Source organism: Rhinopithecus bieti, unplaced genomic scaffold (assembly GCF_001698545.2).
Source record: "Rhinopithecus bieti isolate Rb0 unplaced genomic scaffold, ASM169854v2 scaffold_76, whole genome shotgun sequence".
Taxonomy (NCBI): domain Eukaryota; kingdom Metazoa; phylum Chordata; class Mammalia; order Primates; family Cercopithecidae; genus Rhinopithecus; species Rhinopithecus bieti.
This window is the reverse complement of record NW_016803343.1, coordinates 2127113-2145037: the sequence shown is the minus strand read 5'-3', so window position 1 is coordinate 2145037 and position 17925 is coordinate 2127113. Positions and strand designations below refer to the sequence as shown.

At 36.8% G+C, this 17925-nt stretch overlaps 1 long non-coding RNA gene across 1 annotated transcript in view; it reads right to left on the bottom strand.

The window, feature by feature from the left end:
- The window catches only part of LOC108532836 (uncharacterized), a 37394-nt gene that overhangs the window by 12873 nt on the left and 6596 nt on the right, over positions 1–17925 (bottom strand). The window contains exon 2 of the long non-coding RNA XR_001886565.1: positions 5497–5664. This is a non-coding gene — a long non-coding RNA (uncharacterized LOC108532836). The remainder of the gene's footprint in view (positions 1–5496; positions 5665–17925) is intronic.

Genomic DNA, 17925 nt, shown 5'->3' with positions numbered 1-17925 from the left:
TTTAATTTAAAAAAATCCATCTAGAGGAAATGGATTTCAACACCATTTTAATACTTTAAACTTTTGTTTAAACTGGCATCACCTTCACATACCACATAGGCTTCTACTTACTCTGTTCCTAAATATTTCCCACACCATTTGTCATCTGAAATTCTATGTGCAGGGACATAAAACTTGTGTTCCAAAATGAAAAACAGGAAATAATATGCACACAATAACTTAGGAATTAGAAGAAATTTTCTCAAATTCACTATACCTGTGTTGTTCACAGTATGATCTTGCAGTCATACTGCATCACAATAACTAGAGAACCTAGTACAAAATCCTCTCCCAGACCTACTGAATTGGCATTTGTAGAACTAGGGACTTGTAACCTGCATTTTACATTAGCTCCTCCAGTTACACTTATGCATACACAAGTTTGAGGGTCAGTAAACTAAAACATAAGTGAATGATACAAGTATAAGGAATATTTCTCCTTAAAAATGCATGAAAAGATGAAAAACCATAAGAGTAATGGGAGTCTGATTGGAGGGCAGAAACATGAGACTGGGTATATCAAAAATGATAACACATCCTTGCCCAAGCCTAGTTTTGTACTCACTGATTCTTTAACTAAGATAAATAACATCAGAATGATGTCAGAGACTTACACAACAAAGAAGCAAAAGTTTTACTGGGAGATACACTAAAATAACAATCTGTCTTAAGGGTTTTTGGAGAATGTGAAGGACCTGTATACTGTGTCATGCGTCACTAGTATGTCATGGTAGGAACAAAAACAGGGCAGTCTCTTTGCATTGTCATCTCTGACCAGCCTGCCCAAACTCAAATACAACTTTGTATTATACAGTGTTTTTATTTCATTTGAATTGGCTAACTAACTTCTATCTAAGGCTACCCAAAGACCCTTACACTTTGCTTCTTTGCAGTTTTCTGTCTCATATCTTTGAGAATTATAGAGTGTCTTGTGGCCATAACATATGAAAGGTGTCAAGCAATTAAAGAATGCATGGAGTGGTTTTTGTCTCTTCAGGAACTACCTTTCCATTAAAAAAAAGTAAAGAAAGAAAGAAGGGAGGGAAGAGAGTTCAAAAGCCAAAGCAACAAAATAGGTAAAAATGTTGTCAGTGCTGCAAAAGCCCCAGTGGTCACATAGCTTTTCTGACAATCTCAATATGTACCCTACAATAAGAATTTCAGAATATTATGACTTCAATATGTTTCAAAGTCAATGTGGTTTGCATGATAAGGCTCATTTCTCTTCAGCTCTTCTAATGTACATACTGTGCTTTCATGCTGTTTTTTTTTTTTTCCTGTCTGTATATCTACATTTAACTCTTTACCTCCAAATAAAGAATGTCATCTCTGACCATGACTACATAAGAACAGCTCTTTTTTAAATCACTAGTTTCATTCATGTCCTGTCAGCAACTTCAAAATGTACTGTGAATAAATCACTTTGGAGCATTTATCTAAGGAATTGCCATTCTCACTCCCCACCCCATACCTTGGTGTTTCTTATCCATTCATACTCCCAGGTACTCTGAGTTCAGAAAGCAGCAGCTGACCGTTAGCATGTGAGGATACCTATCCACGTGACCAGAGAAAGGGAATGGATACAAGGGACATTAGGAGGGAAGAGCCTACAGGTTTTCATGACTGGAGGAATGGGAAAGGCTAGGGAGAAAGGAAAGAGTTCAACTTAAATCAGAGATTTCAAGCTGGGTGATAAAGAGTATCATGATACCACAAGCAGAGACAGAAAAGAAAAAAAAAACTGGTTTTGAGTGCAAGATGATGTATTTCATTTTAGATACAGAATTTTCAAACTGATGACAGGATGTCCAAATAGAAACATCTGGCAGAAAACTGCAAATGCAATAGTGCAGCTAAAAAGAAGGGTTGAGACTGGAGATGGTAATGTGATCATTTTCATTTATGCAATGGTTATGTTATTATAATAGATGAGATATCTGAAGAGGAGGGAAGGGAGACAAAGCAGAGCATGTGGCTAGATCTTTAAGGTATGAAGAAGAAGAGAAGCCAGTGAAAGAAAGGAGAGGAAAGGTAATCAGAGAAACTGGATAGGAACTGTAGTAGCTCAGAGTTACAGAAGTCAAAGGAGGAAGATAATCAAGAAAGTAGAGATTCAGTTGCATGAAGCAGTAGGAAAAAAAGACCAGTGAAAATGAGGATCACAAAAAAATTAGGTGCTTGCTTTGTCAGCACATATACTAAAATTGGAATGATACAGAGAAGATTAGCATGGTCCCTGTGCAAGGAGAACATGCAAATTCATGAAGCGTTCCATATTTATTAGGAGGCTATTGGTATGTTTTAGTAGAGCCAGATTTTAGGGTAATGAGGGAATGGGAAGACAGGTTATGACACCACCAGCAGAAATAGAAAAGAGAAGAACTGGTTTTGAGAGCAAAATGAAACATTTCATTTTAGACATGGAATTTTCAAACTGATGATAGGATATCCAAATAGCAACTGGCCAATAGAAATATAATGTGAACACATATGTAATTTAAAATTTTCTATTAGCCACGTTATTATTTTTTAAATCACTCTTCCCTTTAAAATCCTTCCACAGCTCTCCATTTATCCAGAATAAATCTAAACTCTTTAGTATACAAAGTCCTTCTAGGATAGTCTCTTATGCCTCCTGTAGCCCAGCCTCAATCTGCATTATGAAACAGCCATATTGGGTTTCTGCAGTGCCTTACATGTGCCATGCTATCTCACATCTCTGTATTCTTTCTCCTCTACCTATAGTCCACTGTTCCCCTGACCCCTGCCCTAGTATACCTTTCTACTCCTACTAATCCTTCAAGACTCAGCTTGTGTCACCTCCTCTGTGAAGCCTCCTCTAAATGCCAAACTCATTCTTCATTTTAACACCCTGCATATCTTTCTTACAGCACTCATCACTCAGCACTGTGCTTTCTGGAAGCAACCAAGATATCCTTCAATAAGTGAATGGATAAACATACTGTGGTACATCATACAATATACTATTATTCAGTGATTTTTAAAAAGATAAATGAGCTATCAAGCCACAAAAGACATGGGGGAAACTTAACTGTATATTGCTAAGTGAAAGAAGGCAGTCTAAAAAAGCTACATACTATTTGATTCCAACTATATGACATCCTGGAAAAAACTATGAGGACAGGAAAAAGATGAGTGGTTTCCAGGCTTAAGGGAGGAATGAAGGGATGGTGGGACATTGGAGATTTGGGGGGTGATGAAACTATTTTGTATGATACCGTAATGGTGAACACATGATATTATACATTTCTCAAAACTCAGAACTTTATAATATAAAGAGTGAATCCTAATGTAAATTACAGACTTTTGTTAATAATAATGTGTCAATATTGGTTCATCAAGTGTAATCTAATTTAAGAGAAGTGAACTATTAACACAAGGCAGTATAAGAAGCCATAGCATTTCAGAGGGCTAGATTACTAGAGGACTTGTGTTAATAGTTCATTTCACTGTCCTTAAAAGCAGGAATCATATTTCTTTGTGCTCTTGAATCAACAAAGGTGCCTAGCAGAATTCTACACTATAAGAATCATCTATCTATTCATTTACTTACGACTCTGGAGAAAATAAAAACCCTACCATGTTTGTAAAGTTTGAGCTTTTCCTTTATTTGGAAGATGAAAATACGCTACTTATTACCACCTTTTGACTTGCATAAACTGCATCTCTAATTCCTATTACAGAACTCTTATGTAATGTTAATTATAACACTTATATTCTTAGCTGTTTTATCTATTATATTTCCCTGAAGACTGGCACATATTTTTAAGCTTGTTGTTGAAATGGATTGAAAGGAAGCATGCTACACATATGACAGGATACACCTAGCAACATTATGGCCTAAATTTTTTTTTCTTAGGTTGGGGCAATCCAAATATTTTGTTTGATTAGCAACATTAGTAGATACTGTGGTTCAGAAGAATATGGCAATCATATATTTATTACTAGTTTGAACTGTCGTCCAATATAAAATAGTACTGCAAGTGAAGAACCAGGGAAAGCCAGATGAGAAGGTGTCTTGACTGGTTTAGTAAAGTATTCTCCATTCAAAGCATAAATAATATTTTGCTTCATGTTGACTATTGAATATACTCCATAGCCTCAAGCTAATATTGAATAGACACTGCTGTTAATCCATTACATATGTTCAATGTAATTAATCTTTTAAATATTATATCACTACAAAAGCTCATCAGGGCTCATCAATTTAGACTAATTGAAGAAAAGCCTAACATGGTAAACAGTTAGAGTGATAAATCATCTTAAATTAATCTTAATACCTAAAATACACAGGGTAATTACATGATACCTAGTTGACTTCTTCAGAACTTGCTTCAGTGAATAAATTCGAAATTAACATACTTGTTGCTGTGTCCTTGTGAACTATAAAAGACCTATGGAAAGTTCGTTCTAATAAATCATGACATGTAAATTCACTGAGCATAGATTTCAGTGTGCATCTTAAAATTATTTCCTTTATTCATTTATTCACAAAAAAAATCAAGCAGTCCACTTTCTAAGACCTAGAGAAGTGAAAATATACATTTATAAGAGCACAGTGATGCTTACCTAGGGATACTATGGATAAGAAAAATGCAGGGTTCCACCGTGGTTACACTAAAAGGTAGTTTCTGTGAGTGGTAGACTAGAAAATAATCCAAAATCTTAGAATAAGACCCCACTCATGTAGGTGGCAACAGCCTTCAGTTCCCTTCACTACAGACTTCCTAAAATTTCATGTATTGCAAAAATTCTAAAATCTTATCATGATACTAAATTGGGTATTCACTATCAAGCAATAAATTGTTCAAATGGCTAATCTGATTTTGTCTTTTAAAAATACTGCATTTTCCACTTATTTTGAATACCAAAATGAATGGAGTATGTATCACTCTGGCTCCTGGTACAAACAGACAGCTCACTCAAACTGTATAATTGAGAAGAATTTAATAGAGGTACTATTTACAGAAATATGGGAAGGGCTAAGGGAAACCAGTTAGGGATACTGTTTTATTCCAGAGCTTGCAACTGTGAGAAGGTATAACTCCCCTGGATCTGATGTGCACAGGGAGAAGATGGCTACTCAAACCTGGAGAGGAGAGGGCACTTGACAGGATCAATAGCCTTTAAAAGAGGAACCATTCAACCTATTGTGATATAGCAGGGAGAGCCCCTAGAGTATATATGTTCTGACCTCCCTCTCTAGGGAGATTCCCACTGGCTGAACACAATCAGAAGCCAGAGGGCAAATGTGTTCTTTGATACAATCCTTATAGGTAAGTCCCCGGGCACAGAGAAGGTTGGGAAAAAAAAAAGTAGAGAGTGAATCTGGAGAGCAAGTGGGAAATATTCAAGGTAGTAGTACTCTTGCTACAGGTAACAGAAAATATAATCAAGCTAATACAAGCAAACAAGGGAATTCATTGACTTATGTACCTTAAAAGTATAGGAGTAGCTCTATCTTCAAGCCCAGCTCAGCTGATCCAGCATCTCGAAGGATGTTACTGGGATTCAGTATCTTTCCATCTGTCAGTTCTGTTCTCCTCCATGTAGACTTCACTCAAAGCCTCCATGTGGTGGCAAGATATCTGATAGTAATTTCAGCTTGACATTCCAAAAAAATAATAAGTAATAATTTAAATTAAACTAATAAAATTTTAAAAGGTCCTTTCAACACTTTTATCAGAGATCCTGGGCTTGACTACTGTTGTCCTAAATCAAGTCACCTGCCCATTCCTAACCCAATCGATTTAATCGTAAGTATTAAGCAAGATGATTGGCCTGTCTTCAGACTCAGTGCTACAGGCCAACCACAGCCCAGTGACAGAGAGTGGAGGAAGGGTGAGCCCTTGAGTACTATTACCAAAGCTAGGAAAAATAGATACTAGGCAACCAAAAAACAACAAATAACCACTAAAGCCCATAGTACCATATTTGGAATCTGATTCTCTTCTTAGCTGTCAAGTAACATGATGTTCAGGAATATATGAACCTACCAGTTTAGGCTAAGTAGCATTTAAAAATATGGTGACAACTTCTACCTTCTAATTTCCACATTTTATGCCAATAAAGACATGAAACAAATATTTATATATATACATTTATATATAGATATATGTATATAAAACTTGCCATATGCAATAATTTGATTTGTGTTATTAAATATTTCTATTGCCTTTCTTGATTTCATAAGCACTTTCCACAACATAAGCATTCTGTTTAGCCTGCTAATCCCTGAAAAAAGAAAGCCATTTCTATTTTTGTTGTTAGTTATATTTTCTTCCCCAAACTCCTTCTATTGGCACAGGAGGGTGAATTAATGAGTCAATTTGATGTTAGTTATAAAATAAATGACACTTTGGGCTATATTACTCTGAAAAGGAAGTGTAACTTCTTTCCCAAAACAAAAGGTTATGAAAACTAAAGATCACATAGTCACAGAAATTTAAAGCTGGAAATGTACAAGTTATTTTAGGCATTAAGAACCAATGAAACCCATGGCCAGGCACTGTGGCTCATGCCTGTAATCCCAGTACTTTGGGAGGCCAAGGCAGGAGGATCACGAGGTCAGGAGCTCGAGACCAACCTGGACTATATGGTGAAACCCCATCTCTACTAAAAATATAAAACGTTAGCCAGGTGTGGTGGCGCAGGCCTGTAGTCCCAGCTACTCAGGAGGCTGAGGCTGGAGAATTACTTGAACTCGGGAGGCAGAGGTTGCAAGCCAAGATCATGCCACTGCACTCAAGCCTGGGCAATAGAGTGAGACTCTGTCAAAAAAAAAAAAAAAAAAAAAAAAAAAAAAAAAAAAAAAAAAAAAAAAACGAAGTAACCCTAAATTATATAGCATTTTATAATAAAATATTGTATAAATGTAAGTTCATGTCCCAAAGAAATTATAGTATGATGAGGAAACAATGGTAGAGCTGCTGTATTTTAACCAGGTATACTACTATATGAACTTGCAACTCACAGTGAATTTTTCCAAGTGAGTGGCAAGGAACTATTAGAACTGAGCTTAGATGTGTATTTTCCTTAAATCATCCTGATGTTTAGAGAAGAAAAGCTTTAACCAAGTAGACACAGTATTCTGTTCTCTCAGATCACACCGATAGGGTAGATGGAGATTTTTATTGTAGCTGCGTACGTGCTGATAAGACAAAGTGAAGTATGCAAGTACTTAATCATCACATCTTTAAAATGATAGAGAAGATCATTTCTTTTAGCTATCTATTATGCTTTTTTTTTTTTTACTTTTCCTTTCAATAACATACCTACATATTACTTTGTAAATTGCTTACCTACACAAAGTGCATTAGCTCCGCACAAATTTGTTGGCTGGTTTCATGTTTCTCTACAGAATAAGTACATTTCTAAACTTATTCAGTAATGAATCTAAAGCTACATGTTTAGAAGAGCAACTGGGGAGCAGGATATCATTTTATTTTAGCCTGTTTAACAAGAAACAAACTGAGATGTACCAAAATAAATAGTGCACTTAGCACTATTTAAGATTGCTTTCTTTTTGCCCTCTTCCTCTTCCCTAGTTGTTGCTGACCTGGGAGTCTCAATAAATGCCACCATGCCATCCTGATAGAAGAGTTGTGTACTTTGAATTTTAACTGGTCTCATTCTTAGGAGCTGGTGTCCTTGGAGATCATGTCTCCCCACTGTGTTGATAATCTACTGAGATGTGGCAGCATTTTCTTCTGATCTCGCATCTTCCCTAGGGGTTTCCTCATCCTGGCTGAGGAAGCGAATAAGTCTCCCCCAAGTCTGTTTAGTTCCACTTTCTCACCTATATTCTATGCCCTTTCTTTCTTGCGGACACAGAGAAACATTCACTGCTTTTTTCCATGCCTCTTGGACTCCACAGGGTCCCAGGGTTGTCCAGCAGGTATTCACTGTTCTAAAGCATCACTTATGCATTTTCTGATTCATTTTTTTCAAGTTGCCACAGCATGGTAAACCTCGGCAAGTCTACTAGAGCTCCAGGGAGAAAGTGTACGACACAGAGACTAGACTCATCAGAGGAAGACGGGGAGAAGAAATTTACCTCTACTCTCTTCCTTCATTGTGCTTGCACCAGATTTTATTCCAAGGCAGAAACCAACAGGAAAAAAAAAAATACCTAAGTTCTTTTTCCTTTCTTCTATCTCCATTCCTACTCTGCTTTTTTTTTTTTTGGTTTGGTTGTTTGTTTGTTTGTTTGAGACAGAGTCTTGCTCTGCTGCCAGGCTGGAGTGCAGTGGCGTGATCTCGGCTCACTGCAACCTCCCTCTCCCAGGTTCAAGTGATTCTCCTGCCTCAGCCTCCTGAGTAGCTGGGACTACAGGCGTGTGCCACTACACCCAGCTAATTTTTGTATTTTTAGTAGAGACGGGGTTTCACCACGTTGGCCAGGATGGTCTCGATCTCTTGACTTCATTATCTGCCAGCCTCGGCCTCCCAAAGTGCTGGGATTACAAGCGTGAGCCACCATGCCCGGCCTCAATTTGTATACATATTTAAAATAGCTCTTTAGAAGTCCAAGTCCATTAATTTTGCCTGTTTCTAGAACTGTTTCTATGAATGGATTTTTCAAACCTGGTTATGGGTCACATTTTCATGGTTTTTTTTGTTTGTTTGTTTTTGCATGTCTAATAACTTTTGATATCTATATATATATATTGGACATATTGAATTGCATTGTTTATTTTGAAACTTCCTTTTCAACTTTGTTAAGAAGGGTCTAGAATAGATTTTACCAGAGACTACTTTTAGCCCTTCTTCTTAGGACTAAAACCAAAAAGGGGTATGGCCTTTTGGCAATCTCTAATGAATTGTCTGAGTGTTCCACAGGGTCTTTCCACCCTAGTTGTTCAGTCCTGTGAAATTCTGATACTTGTTCAGCTTATAGCTTCCCAATAATTATTCTTTCCCTGGTAATTGTTCTTTGGTCTTGTGGAGTCTCACCCTATATTTGTGCAGATTAGTAATCAAATACTCAAAAGGAACCTATGCAGATTTTTGGAGTTCTTTCGCTGCTTAGCTCTCTCCTCTTTGGTCTCCCGCCCATAAATTTCAGCTGTTTGAGCCTCTCCAAACTTTAATATCTGTCTCATCATCTCAGCAAAGCTGCCATGCTCTGTCTGGGTTTTACCTCTCTGCACCTTGCCCAATAAGTGGCTCTAACCAGAAAACCCAGCACTAATAACAGTTATCTAGTGTATTTTTCTTCTCTCAGACAGTGCAATACTTCATGGCCTGTTGTCCAATATCTAAAAGCAGTTGTTTCATATAATTGTGTTATTTCCTTTCTGTGGCAGGGGATTTGTTATGGCAGAAGGGTTAGTCTTGTACCAGTTCCTCAGTCATAGCTGCAATCAGGAGTCAAGGCTTTTGACTTTCTTCATGTATACTATTATTGACAGTCTGTAAAACAATAGTTACCCTTCTATGGTAAGTGCCCCACTGAGAAAAGCATCACCATTTAATCATGTAGACCAGGAAAAAACATCAATAATTCCTAAGTCATGCCGCCATACCTTATCCCCAGTTGCCATAGGTCTGCAAACTAGATTTATTGTCAAATTCTATTACTACTGCAATGACTATAATCCAGGTATGTGACATAGTAAGATAGGGCTAGAAGTCTGATTGACAATACAGGACAAAAGATAATTTACTGGAACAGAGGAAGAAGATGGGTACAGGAGCTAGAAATTACTTCCAGAAGAACAGTAAAGGAATTGAGTACTGTTCTTTTCTAATTAAACTGAAAAAAGTTCCTTGGGGAGCTGGTATTTGATCACTTCATGGTGTTTGGGAAAATAAAACATAGTGTGTGGAAGAGAGTAAATGGATGCTAAAGTGAGGAAGAACTAAGACAATTTTCATAACTCCCTCTAAGACCTAAGATGTGACATGGTAAGGCCAGCCTTAGAGAGGAAGTGTGTCATATGCCCCAAGTGAACATGGGTCTTGCATGGATCTTGGAGAAACTGAAATGAACATCCATGACAGAGTTTTAGGAAAACTGAAAGTTACATACAACCTAAATGGACAAGCATGCCAAAAATATCACATATGAGTTCTCAGAACAGATAAGGCATCAATGTTTGAAAAAGACAAAGAGGTTTGTAAAAGACAGACCGTCCAGAGATATCTCAGCAGCAATATCCTGTCAATCCACTCAGTATTATCTATACAAAACATATTTTTAAATAATTTTAATAGAATCTATCATAAGAAAATCTGTCTCCTAGTTCAACTCTCTTGCTCCATGAGAACTGGGAAAAGAGTTTATGTAAACCAAGACTGTTCCACAAAACAAATATCCTAGTAAATGATACAGAAATTTCACTGATACAGGTTGCACAACACTAGCTCCAAGGGTCCTACAGAGACTATTTTGTTATGCAATTCAGAAAATGAGTTATCTTTAATTTAGCCTGAAATAAAAGGCAATGACAATGGCTTAGAAATATCTTAATTATACAGAGATAGTCAAGGTGATGGTATTTATTATTGTGAAATTATACTATTTTATTGTGAATTTTTTTCTTCCCTATATCTTTAAATTATAAAAGACTACTAGTTATTTTATTCTGTGGAGCTGATGGAAGCTATAAAAAACAGTATACTTTTCCTTTCATATCCAAGTCCATAGGTTTAGAATTGAGGAAAAGATTCCTCAGGATGAAAGTAAAACATCAGTAATAACCACTCACATGATCTTTTTTCAACTGGGATTTTCCTATGATTTGTTCATTACTGAATTCCCAGCACCTACAGCTATTTGGAACAAAGAGATAGTCAAATGTTAGGCGAATTTCTGAGTTACAATTCTCACATTCATGCTAGTCACCATGATGCCAATGAAAATGAATATAATAAATTCTGGACTGTTGGCTAATGAAAAGTCTCTGAAAAAATAAAAATAAAAACATAGCCAAACAACTTTCCTAAGATAATGGTGTTTCTTTTGTTTGTTAGAGGTAAAATGTGGCCACAGAAACAGACATGAAATGGTTAACAGCAAAATTCTAGGCTGCTACAATTAGGAATGGCTTTGATCACTCAGAAAAGGAAGTCACCTGGAGTCAATGACCCATGCAAAATCGGTCATCACATGACCCAAAATTTTTTACTCAATGCTTGACACATAAATTATTGTTCAGAAACCACTATGGAGGATAAGGAATATCTTTAAGTTCTAGACCTTGAAAGGGGCAAAATAAAAAAGCATTATAAGCTTAGAAATTTTGTTGATAAAGGCCTTTAAATGAACTTAAAGCAATTTTAGACCAAAAGACTATGAAATCTCTACCATTCATATTATAACTCTGATATAAGTAAGAAATGATGATGCAACTCAGATTGATATTGGCTGTAAGTGTGGAACCCAGTAGATTAAATGAGGCAGAATTTCTATACATTCCTAGCGACTTCAGCTGTTCCTCAAATCATGTGATTTCCAGCTGCTTCACCATCATGGGGCTGTAATGCTTTAAATAGGCTTCATTGTCTTAAAATATGACATTGAAGTAGGACATAATTGCGATGGTTAATTATGTCAACTTGCCTGGGCCATAGTGCCCAGATAGGTAGTCGCACATTATTCAAAATGTTTCTGTGAGAGTGTTTGGGGTGAGGTTAACATTTAAATTGATGAACTCTGAGTAAAGCAGATTGCCCTCTATCATCCAAGTAAGGCCTTATCCAGCTAGCTGAAGATCTGAATAGAACAAAAGACTGACTTCTATCAAGAAAGAGGGCCATCTACCAGCAGATAGCCTTCAGACTTAAACTGCAGCATTAGCTTTTCCTTGGTCTCCAGCTTGCCAGTCTACCCTGTATACTTTCATTTGCCAGCCACCTAAATCACATGAGCCAATTCCTGAAAATAAATTTCCTTCTAAATATACATATACCCATCTTATTGGTTCTGCTTCCCTGAAGAACCATAATATGAGAAATATGCAGATATTTGTCCCATAAGCTTGGACTACCACAGAGAGACTATCCCTAGTCACAGATACCATGAAATAAACAATTATTAACACAAGATAAAAGACAAAATCCAAATGTAAACCTGGAGTGGCAGATAAAGGAACAAAGCCAGAGGATTACATTTGTTTCTAGTTGGCACATCATTCAACTCATATTTGAGCTTATTTTAAAACAAACAAACAAAAATTTTCCATGAAGTCAAGTTAAAAAAAAAAAAATCCACCTCCCTGCTTCTGAAGTATCTACTCACCATGCTGCCTGAGCCTGTCTAGAAAGCACTTTTATTTCAGGTTTGACCTGCAATATGGGCTACTTTTTTGTTATATTACCCTTTGCCAGTTGCTATAATACCCAATGACATGTTTTGTTTACCATAAATACCTCCAAGCCAACAGATAGTCCCATTGCCCAGAACTGAAGTTTATTTCCAGTCCCCCACTTCCATCCAACCTAGTTAACTAAGTCTTTCTCACCCACATATATGACATACTATGACCCATCCATTACTCTGAGTGTGATATTTACACACAAATATTTGTACATAGTCACTCATTCATTCAAACACATTTATTTAGTATCTGCTATGTGCCAGGCACTGAGCACAGAGCCATGAAGTATGGAGTACAGAGCCATGAACAAGACTGACATGGCCCTGCCTTCATGAATCTTATATTTTAGTGGGGAATACAGACAATCAATAAGGAAATAAATTATGATAAATGTATGCTAGAAATAAATGGAGTGCTGTGAGAAAGAGGAAGTACCCTTAAGTTGAGAACTGAAGATAAAGAGAAATTAAAGTGAGGGAAGAGTATTTTAAAAAACAAGTACAAAAAAAAAGAATAAAAAAAAGAGAAAAAACAAGTACAAAAGCTATGAGGTGGGGAAAATTTGGTGTATTTAGAAAATACCAGAAAATCTATGTGGTTGAATTCTGATGATTGATGAAAAGGGTTGAAAATGAAAATGAGTTAGGAAACATAGACAGAGACAAGATCATGGAGGGCTTTATAATGAGTTTACTTGGGCAAAGAATGGAGCCCTCCTGAACTTAGAAATAAAATTACTTTCTGAGAAAGTGAAACCATGAAAGATCAAAGCATAATGAATAAGAAACACCATCTGTGGAAATGACTACAGTCAGAAAAGAAAGTGTATGTGTGTAGAATTTGAGAAATGTACAGTTCTTTTTTCTATGTCTAGGACTGCCATCTAGACATAGAGTATACTTTAGTGACTAAAGTATAGCCATAGAAAACATTGATTAGTATATTATTATAACTTAAGCTGAAACCTAATCAATGATATAGAATCCTGCCAGAAGAACTAACCTGTTAAAAAGTCTGAGATATTCCTTAAAGCAGGGGTCTCCAGCCCCTAGACCACAGACAGGTACCAGTCGATGGCCTGTTAGGAATCAGGCCGCACAGCAGGGGGTAAGCAGCAGGCAAAAGAGAGAAGCTTCATATATTTTTACAGCCACTCCCCATCACTCACATTAGCGCCTGAACTCCACCTCCTGTCAGATGAGCCGCGGCATTAGATTCTTATAGGAGTGAATACCCTACTGTGAACTGCACATGAAAGGGATCTAGGTTGCACACTCCTTATGAGAATCTAATGCTTGATAATCTGTCACTGTCTCCCACCATCCCCAGACGGGACCATCTAGCTGCAGGAAAATAAGCTCAGGGCTCCTACTGATTCCACATTATGGTGAGTTGTATAATTATTTCATCGTATATTACAATGTAATAGTAACAGAAAAAAGAGCACAATAAATGTAATGCACTTGAATCATCCCAAAACCATCCCCACTGCCCCAGTCCATAGAAAAATTGTCTTCAATGAAATCGGTCCCTGGTGCCAAAAAGGTTGGGGATCGAGGATCGCTGACTTAAAGGTAACCTCTCCAGCCATCATTTGTTCTGTGTGAGGGAGAGGGGTTGGAGACAAAAGGAAAATATATTACTCGACTGAGTTCTCAGTATCTTACTGTCTATTTTATATACTGGGCTTCCATTTTAAGAAAGTTAAAACAAAATTGAAAGCAGTTTTCAAATATACACATAGTAGCAGTCATATTCCCAATATATTTGCTATTAATCAGTTATATATATAGCATATGTATACATGTATATTTTATATGTTATATACAAGTGTGTGTGTGTAAAAGAGAGATTAAAGAGAGAAAGAAAAGGATGCCAGGTAAGCACAGTTTTTGATTGTCTTAGAAGAAATACACATGCAGAGGAAATGAATGCATAAGATTACATAGTTTGATGAAATCAGTCATTAAAAACACCCAACAGGTTGCTTTTGTTCTTATTTTGGGCTCACAAGCTTCTGACTGAAGTTGGCTTTTCACAGGAGAATATATTGATACTCAATATGAGTTTCTGATTCACATAACATTTATAGTTCACCCTTAATACACTGTCAATGTGATTTCTAAGTCAGTGTTTAGTTTGGTTAGTGTGTATCAGTATGTTGAGCCTTACTTGAATTTCTGCACTTGAAAAACTTAGGATCGGTATCCAAAACTCAATCTACCTCATGGAACTGCCACACTGATACTTCCAAACAGTGATCAGCCAGTCTCTGCCTGTGACTTCTGTGGCTGGTCCCTTTTCTAACTACAACTAAAGGAACTGTAAAGAATTTCATTCATTTAAAGAGACCAGCCACAGTAGGAATCCACACTTACCAGTACTGCAATACAATAGGAAAATAACTTCATACTGATTTCATAGAAAAAGAAGCACACTGGCTTAAAGGGAGACATGCAGTTTTAGCACCTGAACTGTTTTCATCATAGAACAGTGAATGTTAAGGGTTAGATCTCAAAGTTCATCTCATTCAACCCCTTAGTTTTAAAGGTGGCAAGAAAGGCATGGAAGATTAGATTATTTACCCAAAATACAGCTGGGACCTCTGGGCTAAGCTCTTTCCACTGTGATAACTTCCTATTTCACAATAGTTGCTCACACTCTTTATTTATTTATTTATTTATTTATTTATTTATTTATTTATTTATATGAGACAGAGTCTCGCTGTGGTTTCCCAGGCTGGAGTGCAACGGTGCCATCTTGGCTCACTGAAATCTCCACCTCCTGGGTTCAAGCGATTCTCCTGCATTCAAGCGATTCTCCTGCCTCAGCTTTCTGAGTAGCTGGGATTACAGGCATGCGCCATCACGCCCAGCTAATTTTGCATTTTTATTAGAGACGGGGTTTCTTCATGTTGGTCAGTCTGGTCTCGAACTCCTGATCTCAAGTGATCCGCCCACTTCAGCCTCCCACTTCAGCCTCCCAAAGTGCTGGGATGACAGGCATGAGCCAATGCGCCCGGCCCTACACTTTTAATCTTCTTACAGCTGTTGAAACTTCATATTCTTATTCTATGCATTGACAGGTAAATTTTTAAACGAAATTATGTTTCCTAAGAAATAAGAAGACATCTTGTAAAACTTTCTCCATTTTATTATGAGCAATAGGTATTTAATCAATTCCTGCCTAGATAACAGCCAAAGTGATACTCTTATAATGAAAGGCATAATATGCCCTCCTCCTTAAAACCCTGAAGCTACTCCCAACCACTAGCAGTAAAAGCCAAGTTCTTTCAATGGCCTACAATGCCCCACACCTCCATCCTCCATGCTCATTCTGTTCCTGCCACACTGTCTTCCTTGCTCTTTCTCAAATACATCAAATACCTTCCTGTCTCAGGACACTTGCATTGGCTGTTCCCTCTGCCTGGAACTCTTTTCCCTCAAACAAGTTGAATGACTGACTCCTCATCTACTTCAAATCTTTGCTCAAATGTCACCTTCTTAATTAGATTTGCTATAACTAATCAAAACTACTACACCCATCCCCCTGTACTTCCAATGCCCCTTACCCTGACTTACTTCTTTCTCTATAGGCTCTATCACCTTCTAATACATGCACTATATCATTTACTTACTTATTATGTTTATTACTCATTATATGTCTCCCTCCAGAATATAAACTCCAGAGAGGAAGGAAGGTTGGTATATTTTTTTCTCTATTATATCCCTTACATCTAAAATACAGCCTAAGCCTCAAATATTTATTAAATGAATAAATTAATGCATTTGGCAATTTGACCATTATGTCTACAGATAATCAAAGGCTAGGTATAATGTGGCCCTGATCAAGGTTAAATCATTTCCCTGATATCCTGGATCTTCCAATGAATTCCATTAAGAAGGGCAATATACTACGCCAGTAATATATTTCTACTCCCTGAAATTCTCCTTTAGTGCTGCCGTCAATAAAATAAAAAAGAATTAGTGCTTAAAAATTAGAAGATGACCAATTGCTTTCATTTAAAGGAATATCTAAATTGCATTTTAAAAATCAAAGCAATACAGAATGTATGGACAAAGAATACTATTTATTTAGCATTGAACTTTCAATTCTTTTGATGATAATCCTGACATGTTCTCTGATATAGCATTCTGAGAAATTGCTACAAGAATCTAAGAATCTAAGAGGGGTGTGTGTGTGTGTGTGTGTGTGTGTGTGTGTGTGTATGTGTGTGTGTCTTTATGAGCAGTCATGACCAAGAACCTGATAATAAGCATCTTAACCTATTCCTTATCAGTATTACATACATCTTTCGACTTTTTTTCTAACAATCATGATAGATTTGATCTGAAATACCTTCATTTTATTTCCTCATCCTTTTTGTAAACAAAGACAAACATGAAAGAAATGCTAGCTGAGACTAGCACTGCAGATGGTCACTACAGCTGGTTTAAAGTTGCACATCTCCAGGAATGCCACATATATTGAACATGGATTATAATGTAACTGTATCACTATTCTGGCCCCTTGTCCTGAATTTGTGCAATATTCACCTCTGGGTCTGTTTAGAACCATGTTGAATTGAAATTGAAATCAGTAATCTTTCTTCTTAGAAAAAAATAACTCAAGATTACTAAGTTAATCAATTCTAATGGGATATGAACTGATTTAAATTAAAATAATATCCTCAAAACATTTATCAGTCACTAAAAGGTGGAGACAGTGTTAGAGATACAATTATCTCAAAATGACTGTATATAATAGGGTCACAGTTCCTCATCCCTAAATCCTTGTTTAGTTAGCAGGTTTTCTGGTGGAGGATATAAAACTGGATACCATGATGATCTTATAGCACCCTCAAGTGGATTAGACTGACAATGTTTTTCTTCTTGAAGAAAGGTGTTGGCCTGTGATATGAAAAAGAAATAAAAGCTGGGAGAATCTTTTCAAGCATAAACTACTGGAACGAATGAAGATGTGCCAAGATTTATCAGAAGGGCTTGCAGTTTGAATTATTCCTCTAACAATGGGGATAGATATTTGGCTGAGTTAGCCATATCTTCCATTTAGTATTCCTCATTCTTTCTTGAGTCACTTCAGGACAGCTTTGAATAGTGTTGAACATAGATAGCTACCTTATATGGTAGCAAATCTGTAATCTAAACCTTTTACACCATGTGCTTAGAAATCAAATCAAGTGGCCCCATTATAGGAAAAAAAGAGTTCATGGCGATCTTTAGATAATAACATAATGATGGATATTTGTATTAGAGTTCACCAGAGAAACAGACAACAGGAGATACACACACACACACACACACACACACACACACACACACACAATGAAGACTTAGCTCATACAATTATAGAGGATTATGGAGGCTGAGAAGTCGTGATCAGTCATCTGCAAGCTGGAGACCCAGGAAGACTGCTAGCATAATTTAGTCTGAGTCCAAAGGTCAACGAGAACCAATGATATAAATCCTACTCTGAGGGCAAAAGAAGATGAAATGAGATGTCCCAGCTCAAACAGTGAGGC